The sequence below is a fragment of the Phyllobates terribilis genome, unplaced genomic scaffold, assembly GCF_046119375.1.
Source record: "Phyllobates terribilis strain yellow unplaced genomic scaffold, ASM4611937v1 Scaffold_1__5_contigs__length_1240528914, whole genome shotgun sequence".
Classification (NCBI taxonomy): domain Eukaryota; kingdom Metazoa; phylum Chordata; class Amphibia; order Anura; family Dendrobatidae; genus Phyllobates; species Phyllobates terribilis.
In genome coordinates this window covers 161,664,231-161,680,675 of record NW_027362761.1, presented here as the reverse complement: position 1 = coordinate 161,680,675, position 16,445 = coordinate 161,664,231, and positions in this window count along the sequence as shown.

Below are 16,445 nucleotides of genomic sequence, written 5' to 3'. Positions count from 1 at the left end.
GAACCACGGAAGGACCGAGCAGAGGGACCAGGTGCTACTCTGGACCAGTCCTTGTAAGAGAGCAGGTGACTCCCACGGGTCAGAAGGCAGGGACTGACCGGTAGAGCAGATGAGCATGGCAGGCAGGCTGACGGGTGAACCTGGTAGACGGACTGGCAGACAACACGGGTAAATGGCAGGAGCCTCCAGGTAGGCTGGCTGGTAGGCACAGCAGGTAACTGGTACGTTCTCCGGGTAGGCAGGCAAGCCTGGCCCGTAGACAGACTGGCGGGTTTGGACCATAGGCAGACCTTTGGGCTGGAGAGTGTACTTGGCTGGCGGAGACAGGTAGCAGGTAAATGCTCCGGATAAGCGGACTGGTCTAGCCCATAGACAGACTGGCGGGCTGGGCTGTAAGCAGACTGTCGGGCTGGACTGGTAGTCAGGCTGGTGGACTGGACTGGTAGTCAGGCTGGTGGACTGGACTGGTAGTCAAGCTGGCGGACTGGACCGGTAGTCGGGCTGGCGGATTAGACTGGTAGTCAGACTAGCAGCGGGACCTGAGGGCTGAAGCAGAGTTAGTACACAAAGCTACAACCTTGCACGGGCACCTCCATTTTGGAGGAGGTGCCTTTTATATGAGAAGTCCTTCGGCCATTGGCCGGGGACTCCTTAGGATGGAGCACGCGGCCCTTTTAAGAGGGAGAGAGCGCGCGCGCGCCCTAACCACAGTGCCCGAGAAAGTGCGCGCCGGCAGAAGCAGGAGAGCCGGCAGACGCCGGGCCAGGAGCGCGGCGGTAAGGGGGAAGGCATCTCTGCCTGTCAGGGGGCCGAGACGCCGATACTGCACTGGTACCTCTAGTACCTTTTTGTCTGTTTGTCTTTTTGTGTTTTGCAACAACTTCTCTGTTTAGGAGGTGTCCCATTTTTGTCCCAGTCCTTAGTTCTTTTAGGGACCCCTCCCCTCATGCTATAGGTCTTCGTTCAGACTAGCCGAGGACTAAGGCGGGTCTGTTCGCTAGGAACAGGCAGCCCGCTACATCGTAGGGATTCATCTTAGTCTTATTATAGGGACAGCTTTCCCCTATCTTTCCTTAGTACTTGTTGCAGATCATAAAAAAGACGCCATGTTATGTGTATTACAAAGATACTGCTCTCCAGCCACCGCCTGATAATGGCGGACGGGGGGGATGGACCTGTACAAATAATGGTGGCGCAATGAATTGTTGTTGGGTGTGTTCTAATTGTGGCCAGCAGAATCCATTGTCAGCAGATTACTGTGTTGCATGTCACGCGCCCTGTCCAGGAGGCCAACCCCTCGCTACTACCCAAGCCACTCCTAGTGCCCCATCCTCATCTGTTATACCTATGTCCGCCCAAAGTTCCAACCCTTCCTGCAGCGGCCATGTTGCTACACCCATTGCATCACCTCCGGCCTCTGACCAGATGTCCCTTTCGGTGGCGGCCATCTTGGCGCACCCTTCCTGTAGTGTGTTTCCTTCTGGTGGTGGCCATCTTGGCACACCCGGAATACAGGCTGCAATACACACTACACCCGGAATGTGTATGATGAAGATCATCATGATCAGTGTGTGACACAACTTAGAGCTACAATTAACAATATTCTGAACTATGTTGGAACAAGGAACCTTACTTCTATTGCTCTTCCTGCTATAAGTTCTGGAATGTATGGATTTCCTATGCAAGCCTGTGCCCAAGCGATAGTCCAAGCTATATGGAGTATAGAAGATTAACTATGTAGGAGGAGATAAGACTAATCAGCAATGACATAAATCTCAAATTCTCACCCGATCTGTGGAAAGTGCCACAGCTAGATCAGACTCACTCAGCCACAGCCGCCAGATGACCTCAGAAGATAACCCGAATGAACTATTTCCTGGACAAACTAACTCACCTCCTGTTGCTATGTTGCCAGTATCTCCCTCAACATCTTCTCAGTCAGAATCTCCAGTGCCAGATTACCATAATAGATATTTGGCATTCACACCTTCGCAAGTTTATCGAGTGATTAGACAACTGCCTGACCCAGACAGACACCCTATGGCGTTCTACAGAAGAATCAGACAAATTCAACAAACCTATTCAGCCACTTGGAAAGATCTTCATGAAATCACTAGCATTAATGAGGGAGATGCCTTCTGGCCAATAATTCAAGTAGTTCTGAATGACAGCCAAGGGACAGACAAGGAGACTTACCAATCAGGAGGAGCTTTTTGTCAACAACTTCAGCAATGGGCCAAGGAGCAGCTCACAGACTCATCTACCAGTGTATCGGACTGTACTCAAGAATCAGGGGAGAATGTCAAAATTTTTTACACCAGAATCTATACTCTGTTCAAGGACCAAGGGTTCGATGAAGGTCAGAGGATCCAACAGAATCTGCTAGTCACTTCATTTGTTAGGGAACTCAGAGAGGAAATCTCAGCGAAGCTTACAGACTCCAGACCAGAATATGTGGACATGTCACTGCGAAAGGTACTCCTCATTGTTAAGCTATAGAGAAACAAATGTACAGATGACCGAGTTTAAGACTAAGGGAACCAATCTCTTACCGTTGTAACCAACCGGGTCATTTCAGAAGAGGATGTCCAGAGAAAAGAGGGAATCCTTTTTATGGCTTGATGCCACTCTCCTACAACCCGCAATTTAAAAGAAGAGATTCTCCACGCTACTGTAACATACCTGGCGGCGTCCTTGCATAGTGGTCCATCTCCCACTGTGCAAGAGCGCGCACTTGATCTCCAGTCCAGTCTGCTTGCCTGGCTTCCCTCCATGCTGTCTGTTTACCTCTGTTTCTGCTGCTTAAGGGCGGCGCCCGATCACTTCCTGTTTCTTGTACCTGCTGGGGGCAAACCCCTTGTGCGTCGTGAGCCTATTGCTGTCTGTCATCTGGTATTTAACCCAGCTCCTCCCAAGAAACCCTGCCTGAGCATTGTGTTTCATTCAGTGTGCTCTCTCACTCTGAATGTGCCAGGTCCCCTTCTGTGTTTGCTTGCCTGCCCTTCCTGGAGGCTGTATTTCCCTTCCTGTCTGTTCCGTGTGAACCGAGCCCTGTCCCCCCTGCTCTGCCTTGCTCACCGCTCCGGCGGTTCTAGCCTGCTCTGCCTTGCTCACTGCTCCGGCGGTTCTAGCCTGCTCTGCCTTGCTCACCGCTCCGGCGGTTCTAGCCTGCTCTGCCATGCTCACCGCTCCGGCGGTTCTAGCCTGCTCTGCCTTGCTCACCGCTCCGGCGGTTCTAGCCTGCTCTGCCTTTGCTCACCGCTCCGGCGGTTCTGGCCTGCTCTGACCCTTTGCTCACAGCTCTGGCAGTCTTGCTCCGCTCTGACCCTTTGCTCACTGCTCTGGCAGTCTTGCTCCGCTCTGACCCTTTGCTCACTGCTCCGGCAGTCTTGCTCCGCTCTGACCCTTTGCTCACTGCTCCGGCAGTCTTGCTCCGCTCTGACCCTTTGCTCACTGCTCCGGCAGTCTCGCTCCGCTCTGACTCTTTTCTCACTGCTCCGGCAGTCTCTCTTCGCTCTGACCCTTTGCTCACTGCTCTGGCAGTCTCGCTCCGCTCTGACCCTTTGCTCACTGCTCCGGCAGTCTCACTCTGCTCTGACCCTTTGCTCACTGCTCCGGCAGTCTCGCTCTGCTCTGACTACTCTTGCTCACTGCTCCAGGCGGCCTTGTCCTGCTCTACTCTTGCTCACCGCTCCAGGCGGCCTCATCCTGTTCTACTCTCGCTCACCGCTCCAGGCGGCCTCGTCCTGCTCTTCTCTCGCTCACCGCTCCAGGCGGCCTCGTCCTGCTCTACTCTCGCTCACCGCTCTAGGCGGTCTCGTCTTGCCCTGCTCTCGCTCACCACTCTGGGCGGCCTTACTCTGCTGTGTTTGTCCGCCACATCTGTGGTTCTGTTCCTGAGTCCCAGTGTGTACTGGGTCCTATCCCGCCTGTGTTCCTACCTGCTAGTGCCTCCCTGTCTGCACTCTAGCCGTGCTTGCCTGTACCCCCCTGCCTGCATACCTGCCTGCCTGCATACCAGTCGTGCCTGCCTATACCCACCAGTCTGTGTGCCAGCCTAACCTGTCTGTTCCTGTATTCCCCTGTGTGGGTCAACAGCCGTGTCCGGGGTCTGTCCTGGAGTAGCACCTGGTCCCTCTGCTCGGTTCCTCCTTGGTGCACTGGCGTCTTATGCCATCGTGCGACCCTGGTTGGATCGGGTGAATACCTAGTTACGCCCATCCCGGCATTCACTCTCCGGCACGGTCCAGTGGAATCACACGCACACGCCGCTCAGCCCGGGCGTGTGCATTACAGCTACCAAGGAAATCCACTGTACTCCGGCCAAGAATATAGACAGCCATCACGGCAGCAACCACAGAGAGAGTATGAGACAACGCCAAGAGAACCTGTGCAGAATTACAGAGATCAGCCACCGCAACAGATGTACCAAAATAACAGGGACCCACCACGCTGGTTTGTGGGGAAAGACCAGACTTACCCCGCATAGGACAGTGGCAATCCCGTGCTCACATTGACCTCAGTTGAAAACGCCCCCACTAAATCTGGACTGATTTCTACTGTCAAAATTGATGTAAAGGACAGAACTTTACCTTTCCTAGTAGACACGTGTGCAGCCAGATCAGTAATACGGTCAAGAGATTTACCCTATGAATCGCTTATATCTGATGATTTCCTTTCAAGAGTGGGAGTGGATGGAAAACCACACTCATCCCGACTAACATTTCCATTGCCTGTTGGGAAAGAACAGAAGCTGCTGGCCAGATTGCTTGTTTCAGACACAAACAAACAAAGGTACATGCCCTCCCATTGTGTGTCATTCAGTTTGCAACAACCGCCATACCACAGCATTATCTTGATGGCATACCACCTGAACTCTGGTCTCAAGGTCCTGATTATATAGGCCGGCTGCCTGTCCCGCCAGTCCAAGTTTTCCTGAAAGAAGGTGCACGGATTCCCAGACTCCCACAGTACCCACTGAAAGCAGCCCAAGAAGCCTCATTAGATGCCTAGATCCAAGAATTACTCAAGAAAGGAGCATTATTTCCCTGTGTTTCTCCTGCTAATACTACATTGTTTCCAGCGAAGAAGAAAACTGCAAGAGGAAAACCGGATAAATTCAGGATGGTGCAAGATCTGAGAGCTGTGAATGCAGTTACAATCCTGTAGACCCCAGTGGTGCCAAATCCACATACATTACTCAGTTAAATTCCCCCTTAGGCAACGTATTTTACAGTAATCGACTTGGCAAACGCCTTCTTCAGTGTGCCTCTGCATCCAGACTGTCAGTATCTTTTTGCTTTTACACACACAGGAGTACAGTACACCTGGACCGTTATGCCTCAAGGAGCTCAGAACTCCCCTCATCACTTCACACTGGCCTTAACTACCTGTCTCCAACCCTGGAAGAGTGAGAACTCTGAAGTCACATTGATACAATATGTCGATGATCTACTCCTCTGTTGTCCCGACGACCAAACTTGCCACAGGTTCAGCTATTCTTTGCTCCAATTTCTGGCCACCATCGGATGTGAAGTTACTCTGCGAAAGCAACAATGGTGTTGTACCAAAGTTGTGTTTTTGGGTCATTGCATATCCCAAGGTACCAAGCATCTCACTGAAGAGCGGAAAACTGCCATCCGTGACATCCCGTACCCGAGAACTGTCAAACAACTCCAAGCTTTCCTGAGAATGGTCACATACTGCAGGCAGTGGATCCCTAACGCGTCAGTTCTCATGCAACCTCTATATGATTGGGTCCACTCTTCTGAGCTTGACCTGCATTTTGACCAAGAAGCTGAAGATGCAATGGACCAGTTGAAAGAACTCATCATTTCAGCCCCTGCACTGGGGATTCCCAACTATGAATTCCCATTCTTTCTATTTGTCTCTGAAGCGTGTGGCCATGCCTCAGGAGTTCTGGCACAAAAAACATGGAGGCCACATGAGACCCATCGGATATTCTTCCAGGAAATTGGATCCAGTGGCGCAAACAGCTCCAACATGTCTCAAAGCAGTGCTGGCAGCTACAGAACTCCTCCGCAAAACAACAGATGTTGTACTTGGACATCCTACAACTATATTAGCCCCTCATGATTTGAAAGTTGTCCTTGCACAAACCCAGCACAACCATCTATCTATGCAACGTCGTGTCAGAATCCAATGTGAGCTCCTTTTACCAGAAAGTATAGCTCTTCTCCACTCTGCTTCCTCTGTGAAGGGGGGACTGCCCTGAAGACTTAGGGGGGTCCTCAGAAGACCATGAATACCCTAATTCGAGTGACCATGATTGCCTTGAGGTCATGAAGGCAGAAACCTCGTACCTACCTACTGTCTCTGAGCAGTCACTGCCTGAAGCAGATCTGATACTGTATACTGACGGGTCCAGATATGCAGATGAATATGGAACTTACCATACCGGATATGCGGTGGTGTCCCCACCAACGGTTGTTTCTGCTGGACCACTGCCATCTTATATGTCAGCTCAAGAGGCCGAACTGTATGCTCTGACCGAAGCCTGCAAGTATGCAGAGACTCGAGTGGCCAATATCTACATGGACTCGAGGTACGGATTCGGGATTGCCCACGACTTTGTCTTGATCTGGGCCCTGAGGGGCTACAAGACAGCCAGTGGAGCTCCAATCCGGAATGCAGCGGCAGTGAGAAGTCTGCTAGAAGCTCTGAAGTTACCTAGGCAAGTGACTGTGATCAAAATTAAGGCTCATGGGAAACTGAATTTAGAGGAAGCCAAGGGGAATCATCTGGCTGAAATTACAGCAAAAGCAGCAGCTATGGAACCAATATTTCCAGAGGAAGCAGAGGTGTCAGGGGTACGGAGGTGTTTGTGCTTACCTGAAGTCAGAGACGAGGGGATGAGGAAGAAATGGGAATGAGAAATTTGGGGTTGGAAGAAGAAGAGGAGCAAAGACTGGAAGAGAATCCGACACACAGAACTTAAGTGGACCGGCAGAATGCGGTAATGGAAGAAGGAAAACAAGGATGGATCGGACGGGGAGGAACGTTTTGTAATGACGGAATCTGGAGAGTGGGAAGAAGAATATGTCTGCCAAGAGCACTGTATCCTGCAGTGGTTCAGTGGGCTCATGTAAAGGTACATAGAGGGAAGAATCAGATGATTTCAGCTATCAATAAACTCTATATTGCACCCGAGATTTCAGTTCTTGCTACAAACTATACTAGGAGCTGTGAGATTTGTAAAACTTGTAACAAAGAAGAAACTGGCAAAGTCACAGTATCCTTTCCAGAGAATCCAAATTGATCATATGTAATTACCCAAGAGTGGAAGATATGAATATGTTCTGGTGGTGGTGGATATGTTTTCCGGCTGGACAGAAGCATACCTAGTAGCCAACATGACTGCTAGAACTACAGTGAAAAGGCTTCTGGCTGAACTTATCTGCAGATTCGGGATTCCAGAAGTGATTGAAAGTGATCAAGGACCCGCCTTCACTGCAGAAGTTACCAAACAATCTGGGAGATGATTGGGGTGGATTTGGGCCTGCATACTCCTTATCATCCTCAAAGTAGCGGCAAAGTTGAAAGGATGAATGGCACTTTGAAAAACAAAATTCTTAAAGCCAGTAAAGAATTGTCACTTCCATGGCTGGAGGTGCTGCCTATTTCCCTATACTCAGTCCAAAATACCCCGAGACAACCCACAGGGCTCACACCATATGAGATCTTGCTTAGTTCAGGGAATGATAAGCTTGTAAATTTTGTTGTCTGACTTGCTAAAGGGTTAAAACTAACACATGCTCCAGTGTACTCTTCTATTCCAGACTCAGATGTTGAACCAGGTACTAACTGAATCCAGCCTGGAGATTTTGTCTGGATAAAGAATCACGTGCGAGGCACACTGGATGCCAGATTTGAAGGGCCCTACCAAGTGTTGCTTACATCACGTACGGCTGTGAAGGTCGAAGGCCGAACATCATGGGTCCACACATCCCAATGCAAGAAGGCGGTCTTAGACCCACAACCCTGATGTTCCTTTGTCTGATGACAGTAGCTGGGGGGAAAGCCTTTGTTACAGTAACACGTGCATTCCAAGAAATTATTACTAAAGAGAATGATATTCCAGTTTTCTGGTACAACACTTCCTTGAATGTAGTGACATGAAGATTAGGATTAGACTAGAGGGCAAATGGACTGGGGTATGTGCCTTAACAAAAGCAATAATATCTGTCTACCTTATATCTGAGCCCCAGGAATCCAAAGAGGAAATAAAGGCTGCGTTTGCAGGTACATACAGGGCCAAGAGAGAAGTTAACCCCCAAGGCAGTTTTGACCCACATATATATATATTAATGTTCTTGGAGTGCTTAGGGGGGTGCCAGATGAATTCAAGGCCCGAGACCAAGTGAAGGTGGGATTTGAGTCCATAATACCCTTAATAACTGTTAACAAGAATATAGATTGGATAAATTACATATATTATAACCAACAAAGATTTGTCAATTACACCAAAGATGCCTTGCAAGGGATAGCTGACCAACTAGCACCCACATCTACCATGGCTTTCCAAAAGAGAATAGCTCTGGATATGTTACTGACAGAGAAAGGAGGGGTATGCAAAATGATAGGTGAGCATTGTTGTACGTATATCCCAGACATTACCAGCCCCACAGGGAAAGTTACTAAGGCTCTAAAAATCTATGAACAAACAGTACCAATTAGAACAAAAGTGTTGTACCAGAGAGATTACCGGAAGTAAATGAGTTTGTAAAGTTAATATCCATATTTCTGTGTTAGGGGTGGCCCTCGATTACCCAGTCACTATATCTTTTAGGGTCTCCATCCCTTTCCTGTAGGTCTTCGTATGAGTTAGATTTAGGAACGTCGGTGGGTCCGTCTAAAAGGGACGGGGCGCCCGTCACATCGTAGGGTTCCAGAATAGTCTTAACATAGGGTCAGTTCTTCTCCCCCTCTGATTTTTAGCATATGGATATTAAAAACAAATAATTGATTTTAGGGGGGTCTGTCAAGGTAAAATACAGTATATATATTATAGAAAATCAATTAGTTTATTTTAATAGATTACCTAATCAGTGTGAATCAATATAGAGATGATGGAATAATCTATGTGTATGTACTGTATGTATGCAAATGTCTATATGCACATGGATTATGTTAATAGTTAATGAATATATAATTAACAGCTTCTGTTCTAATTTGTAGACATGAACAACTAAATGATTTCCTGGGAATGAGGTATGCATGTGCATGGCTGATAACAGAGAGATTCATGTCGAGTTGGCAAAGATGGCGCTGAGAGATGAACTCACCCCCTCCCATCGGAATTCCTAAGGCGTTACTAAGGTCAAAAGATACATGGATGAACAAATTACAGCATGCCGAGTTATCAGAAAAGAGCAATAAATTTTACTAATCCCACCTAGAAGGAGAATACTATATAACCACATGTCTACGTAATAAAGTATGCCATTTGCGTGGTTCAGTCTCTGAGTGAAGTTTTTCAACCAGATTAGCAGATTTGGTTAATTAGCTTCTCTGCATGCACTCGGACATCTTTAATTTGGAGGAGAGCAGTTACCTAGTGTATGTTAAATTGGAGAAACCTCCACACTCCGGTGTCAGATACTTACAGAACGTATCCGGAGTACATTCGGAAATGGAAGGAAAGGATGGCAGAGGCATACAACATAGCGTCCAAAGTGGTTACGCAAGGACAGAGCAAGAGTAAGGAGTACTATGATCGAAAATGTTATGGCGCAGAATTAGCACCGGGAAGCCGGGTGCTAGTCAAGAACGTACGTGAGAAAGGTGGTCCAGGAAAAGTTTGTTCGTACTGGGAAGACAAGGTCTATGTGGTCGTAAAGAGGAAAGCCGATGTAACGGGTCTGGGAGGCGGAACCTCTGAGCGACTATACAAGGGGGCGGTCCTTGTAAGGGAGCGGGTGGCGACCAGGGAAGACGGGCAGGCAGTCACAGCAGGTGACTGGGACAGTCTCTGAGTGAACGGGCTGGAGATCACGGCAAGTGACCGGGGCAGTCTCTGGATGAACGGGCAGGAGGTCACGGCAAGTGACCGGGGCAGTCTCTGGGTAAAGGGTAGGTACGACCTGTGATGGCAGAGCCTCCAGGTAGGCTAGCAGGCAGATGGTAGATGTGTGCTCCCAGGTGAGCAAGCGAGAGTCTCTGGAATGGCAGGTGGTCACAGCACGTGACGGCGGAGCCTCCAGTTAGGCTAGCAGGCAGGTAACAGGTGTGCGCTCCCAGGTGAGCGGGCAGGAGTCTCTGGAATGGCAGGTGGTCACAGCACGTGACGGCGGAGCCTCCAGGTAGGCTAGCAGGCAGGTAGCAGGTGTGCACTCCCAGGTGAGCGGGCAGGAGTCTCTGGAATGGCAGGTGGTCACAGCACGTGACGGCGGAGCCTCCAGGTAGGCTAGCAGGCAGGTAGCAGATGTGCGCTCCCAGGTGAGCGGGCAAGCTGGTCCATAGACAGACTGACAGGAGTTGGAGGGCAGACCGTCGAACCTCAGGCTAGCAGGCAGGTAGCAGAAGAGCGCTCCCAGGTGAGCGGGCAAGCTGGTCCTTAGACAGACTGACAGGAGTCGGTAGGCAGACCGTCGGACCTCAGACTAGCAGGCAGGTAGCAGAAGAGCGCTCCCAGGTGAGCGGGCAAGCTGGTCCTTAGACAGACTGACAGGAGTCGGTAGGCAGACCGTCGGACCTCAGGCTAGCAGGCAGGTAGCAGAAGAGCGCTCCCAGGTGAGCGGGCAAGCTGGTCCTTAGACAGACTGACAGGAGTCGGTAGGCAGACCGTCGGACCTCAGGCTAGCAGGCAGGTAAGCGGAATATCAGGCAGGAATCAGACAGCAAACTGGCAGGAATCTGGCAGGTAACCGGCAACGCGACCTGAGGGCTGAAGCAGAGTAGTGAACAGTGCAACAACATTGCTCGGGCACCTCCATTTTGGAGGAGGTGCCTTATATATGGTGAAGTCCTCCGGCCATTGGCCGGGGACTCCTTAGGACGGCGCGCGTGGCCCCTTTAAGAGGGAGGGAGCGCGCGCGCGCCCTAAGCACAGTGGCCGGGAAGGAGCGCGCGCGATGTGGAGGGGCAGGCCATGAAGACGGAAGATGTGGCGGATAAAGTCTTTAGCCAGCTCGGGTGCAGACGGGAGGCCTGGCAGGGGAACGAAATGAGCCATCTTGGAAAAGCGGTCAGCGACTACCCAAATGACCGTACAACCGGCAGAGACGGGGAGATCAGTTATAAAGTCCATTGCTATATGCTGCCAGGGGGCAGCAGGTACTGGGAGCGGAAGGAGGCGACCGGCTGGCAGATGTCTCGGAACCTTGTTGCGGGCGCAGGACACACAGGCAGAAACAAAGTCTATTACGTCTTTGTGCAGGGTAGGCCACCAGTAGTGCCGGGTAATAAGCTGGAGGGTCTTTTTCTGACCGGCGTGGCCAGCTAGTTTAAATGAGTGACCCCAGTGTAGGATCTTCTCCCGATCAGGTACTGATACGAACGTCTTACCGGGAGGGAGACGATTTAGACTCACGGGAGCCACCTGCATTACTCTGGCGGGATCGATGATGTGTTTCGGTTCCTCCTCGAGATCAGACACCAGAAAGGATCGGGATAAGGCGTCCGCCTTGATGTTTTTGTCAGCCGGGCGAAAATGAAGAATAAAATCAAAGCGAGCAAGAAACAAGGACCACCGAGCTTGGCGCGGGTTAAGTCTCTGGGCATGCTGGAGGTAAGCCAAGTTCTTGTGGTCAGTGTAAATTATTACCGGGTGAAGAGCCCCTTCGAGCAGGTAACGCCACTCCTCCAATGCCAGCTTGATGGCCAATAACTCTCGATCTCCAATGGAATAGTTGCGCTCAGAAGAGGAGAAGAGTTTGGAGAAGAAGCCACAAGTTACCATTCTCCCGGAAGATGATTTTTGGGTAAGTACCGCTCCGGCTCCAGAGGAGGAGGCGTCAACCTCCAGGAAGAACTGCTTGTTGCCATCTGGGCGATGCAGCACCGGGCGGAAGAGAAGGCCTGTTTTAAGGAAAGAAAGGCCTCCTCTGCTTCGGGCGGCCACTCTCTGGGATTAGTGCCCTTACGGGTGAGCGCGGAAATTGGGGCAGTCCGGGAAGAGAAGTGCGGTTTGAAGAGGCGGTAGTAGTTGGCGAAGCCCAGGAACCGCTGAATGGCCTTCAACCCCTCCGGTCGGGGACATTTCTCGATGGCAGATAGTTTCTCTGGATCCATTCGTAGGCCGGTCTGAGAAATAATGTAGCCCAAAAACGGAAGCGAGGTCTGCTCAAAGAGGCACTTCTCATATTTAGCGAAGAGGTGATTCTGCCTGAGCCTGAGCAGGACCTGACGAACGTCTCTCCGGTGAGTCTGGAGATCCGGAGAGAAGACCAAGATGTCGTCCAGGTACACCACTACGCAGGAGTAGAGAAGGTCCCGGAAGATGTCATTGACCAACTCTTGAAAGACGGCAGGAGCGTTACAGAGACCAAAGGGCATTACCAGATATTCATAGTGGCCGTCCCGGGTGTTGAATGCAGTCTTCCATTCATCCCCTTGACGGATACGGACCAGGTTGTACGCCCCACGGAGGTCCAGTTTGGTGAAGATTCTAGCCCCCCTCAGACGATCAAATAATTCTGGAATGAGCGGAAGGGGGTACTTATTCTTCACCGTTATCTGGTTAAGGCCTCTATAGTCTATACAGGGACGGAGAGAGCCGTCCTTCTTTTTTACGAAAAAGAAGCCTGCTCCCGCCGGGGAGGTAGATTTCCGGATGAATCCCCTGGCCAAATTCTCCTCAATATATTCGGACATCGACCGGGTCTCAGCAGCGGACAATGGGTAAATACGCCCACGGGGAGGCGTAGCACCGGGTAACAGGTCGATAGGACAGTCGTATGGTCTATGAGGGGGTAATGTCTCTGCCTCCTTTTTATTAAAGACATCAGCAAATGACCAATAGGGAATCAGAAGTCCAGGTAGATTAGTTGGGGTAGGAGAAGGACGGGCGGGATGAACAGGAACCAAACAGGTCTTATGACAGTCCTGTCCCCAGCGAAGGACTTCTCCGGTCTGCCAGTCAAGCACGGGTGCATGTCTCTGGAGCCAAGGTAGACCTAGTAAGAGGGCGTGAGAGAGTCCAGGCAGAACATGAAAAGAGATGCTCTCAGAATGCAGCATTCCCACCTGCAGAGTTACGGATTCGGTGATGAGTTGGATGGGACGTGGTAAGAGGCCCCCATCCACAGCAGCGACAGATAATGGTATAGCCAGAGGTTTGGTGGGAATGCGGTATTTTTCTACCAGGGCCTGTGAAATAAAATTCCCGGCCGCTCCAGAGTCAAGTTGGGCTAGTTCGAAAAAACGATTCTCCCCGCAGATAATTGAGACTGACAGCAGCAGAGATGGAGAGGATTTATTCTTGTCTAGGTCGACCTCTCTGAGCGAACCTAGACACAGGCGTTTCCCGACCTCTCCGGGCAGGTATGGATCCGGTGCTCCTTACTGCCACAGTAGAAGCAGCTCCCCTCGGCACGGCGTAAGTCCTGACGGGTTTTGACCATCTTGGTCTGTTCGACCTGCATAGGCTCAGGAGAGTGTACTTGGGGAGAAACGGAGGGAGTGACGGATTTCTGAAAAGTAGGAGCTAGACGTGGGAACCTCCTCTCACGGGTGACTTCTTTGGCACGCTCCTGGAACCGTAGGTCAATCCAGGTGGCAAGAGTTATTAGGTCATCGAGAGTGGTAGGAATGTCTCGACCGGCAAGTTCATCTTTAATACGGCCGGACAGACCCTCCCAGAAGACAGATACCAGAGCGTCGTTATCCCAGGCCAGCTCCGAGGCAAGGGTACGGAACCGTATGGCATATTGGCCCACGGTGAGACTTCCCTGACGGAGGCGTAGGAGAGATGATGCGGATGAGGTCTTCCGTCCAGGTTCGTCGAAGACTTTCCGGAAAGCCGTGAGAAAGGCAGGCAAGTCGGACACCAGGGGGTCTCCTCTCTCCCATAGAGGATTTAGCCAGGCCAGGGCCTCCCTGGTGAGATGGGACATGATGAAGGCAATTTTGGCCCGGTCGGAGTTAAACTGGTGGGACAGGAGTTCAAAGTGCAGGGTGCACTGATTTATAAAGCCCCGAGCCTGAGCGGAGTCGCCTCCGAAGCGAGGAGGTGCAGAAAGCCGGGGTCCGGGGTAGGATACCATAGTATTGGTGGGCAGCGGAGCTGCCGGATTACGAGTCATGGCACTGGCGGTGGTTGCTGGTGGAGCAGTCAGAGTGTCCAGGCGAGAATTGACATTCCGCAGGTGACCCAGGATGGACTCCTGTTGGGACCTCTGACGGGACAGTTCATGACACAGGTCCGAGAGTGAGGGAGCTTGGGTGCCACCGGGTTCCATGGCCCGAGCAAACTGTAACGGGTCTGGGAGGCGGAACCTCTGAGCTACTATACAAGGGGGCGGTCCTTGTAAGGGAGCGGGTGGCGACCAGGGAAGACGGGCAGGCAGTCATAGCAGGTGACCGGGACAGTCTCTGAGTGAACGGGCTGGAGGTCACGGCAAGTGACCGGGGCAGTCTCTGGATGAACGGTCAGGAGGTCACGGCAAGTGACCGGGGCAGTCTCTGGGTAAAGGGTAGGTACGACCTGTGATGGCAGAGCCTCCAGGTAGGCTAGCAGGCAGATGGTAGATGTGTGCTCCCAGGTGAGCAAGCGAGAGTCTCTGGAATGGCAGGTGGTCACAGCACGTGACGGCGGAGCCTCCAGGTAGGCTAGCAGGCAGGTAACAGGTGTGCGCTCCCAGGTGAGCGGGCAGGAGTCTCTGGAATGGCAGGTGGTCACAGCACGTGACGGCGGAGCCTCCAGGTAGGCTAGCAGGCAGGTAGCAGGTGTGCGCTCCCAGGTGAGCGGGCAGGAGTCTCTGGAATGACAGGTGGTCACAGCACGTGACGGCGGAGCCTCCAGGTAGGCTAGCAGGCAGGTAGCAGATGTGCGCTCCCAGGTGAGCGGGCAAGCTGGTCCATAGACAGACTGACAGGAGTTGGAGGGCAGACCGTCGGACCTCAGGCTAGCAGGCAGGTAGCAGAAGAGCGCTCCCAGGTGAGCGGGCAAGCTGGTCCTTAGACAGACTGACAGGAGTCGGTAGGCAGACCGTCGGACCTCAGGCTAGCAGGCAGGTAAGCGGAATATCAGGCAGGAATCAGACTGCAAACTGGCAGGAATCTGGCAGGTAACCGGCAACGGGACCTGAGGGCTGAAGCAGAGTAGTGAACAGTGCAACAACATTGCTCGGGCACCTCCATTTTGGAGGAGGTGCCTTATATATGGTGAAGTCCTCCGGCCATTGGCCGGGGACTCCTTAGGACGGCGCGCGCGGCCCCTTTAAGAGGGAGGAAGCGCGCGCGCGCCCTAAGCACAGTGGCCGGGAAGGAGCGCGCGCTGCCAGCAGAGCGGGAGGAGGACGCCGGGCTCGGAGCAGAGGGGTGAGGGGAACAGCGTCCCTGCCTAGCAGAGGGCAGGGACGCCGGCGCTACAGCCGATGACAGTCCAGTGCATGAAATCCGATTGGAAAGAGGGGAAAAGAAAACCACAATAGTCCATCAGAATTTATTACTACCCTGTGATTATCTCCCACCACAACAAGACTTCCCAGAAGCAGACCGACATCGACTGAGATCGACTAAGAGACCACCACAGATTGAAGCTCCGGTGGTGGATACTGACCTTGAAAGTTCCGATGAAGAAGAGCACACCATTGTACTTCTCGGTCCGGCAATGAGAGGGATGTACCATCCTCAGGAGAGTGAACTAAGTCCTGAGGCTCCAGAGTTTGTTCCAAGGAGTACAGATGAAGTTCAATTCAGATCTGATGATCGAACACCAGTCACTGGAGAGACCGATCGACACTCAGGAGAAGTGGAATTACCAGACCGTGTGGAACCAGGTGATTCTGGAGAAGTACAGGAACTTAAAGAGGCAGTTCCAGGAGCATCTGAGGAAGTACGGGAAATGAGTGCGGTGGAAGAAACTCCTGTGACGGAAGAACCCATGGTATCTGAGGAACAACACACCAGGAGGATGTTGACTCAAGAAGTGAGGAGGCCCGTGATGCTGACGTATGAGACACTTGGTGAACCAAGTCAAGTGCCAAGGACTGTCGACTGGAAACAGGTATCTCTGCCTGTGGACCAGGTAAGCCCACTGGAGTGGTATTCACCACCGAGAGGCAGTGTGGAAGATGCTGCCTGGTGGAAAGACTTGTGTTCATGCTTTGATTTTCCTTAAAAGACTTTGTAGAAACAAAGAATTTTTAAAGCCTAGTGAGAGAGAGCTGGTTAAAGACATATGAAAAGCTTCAGCTGAAGAGATATTGATTGTTTTAATTGTGTTAATTGTTTATTTCTTACATTCGTCCTACAAGAAAAAG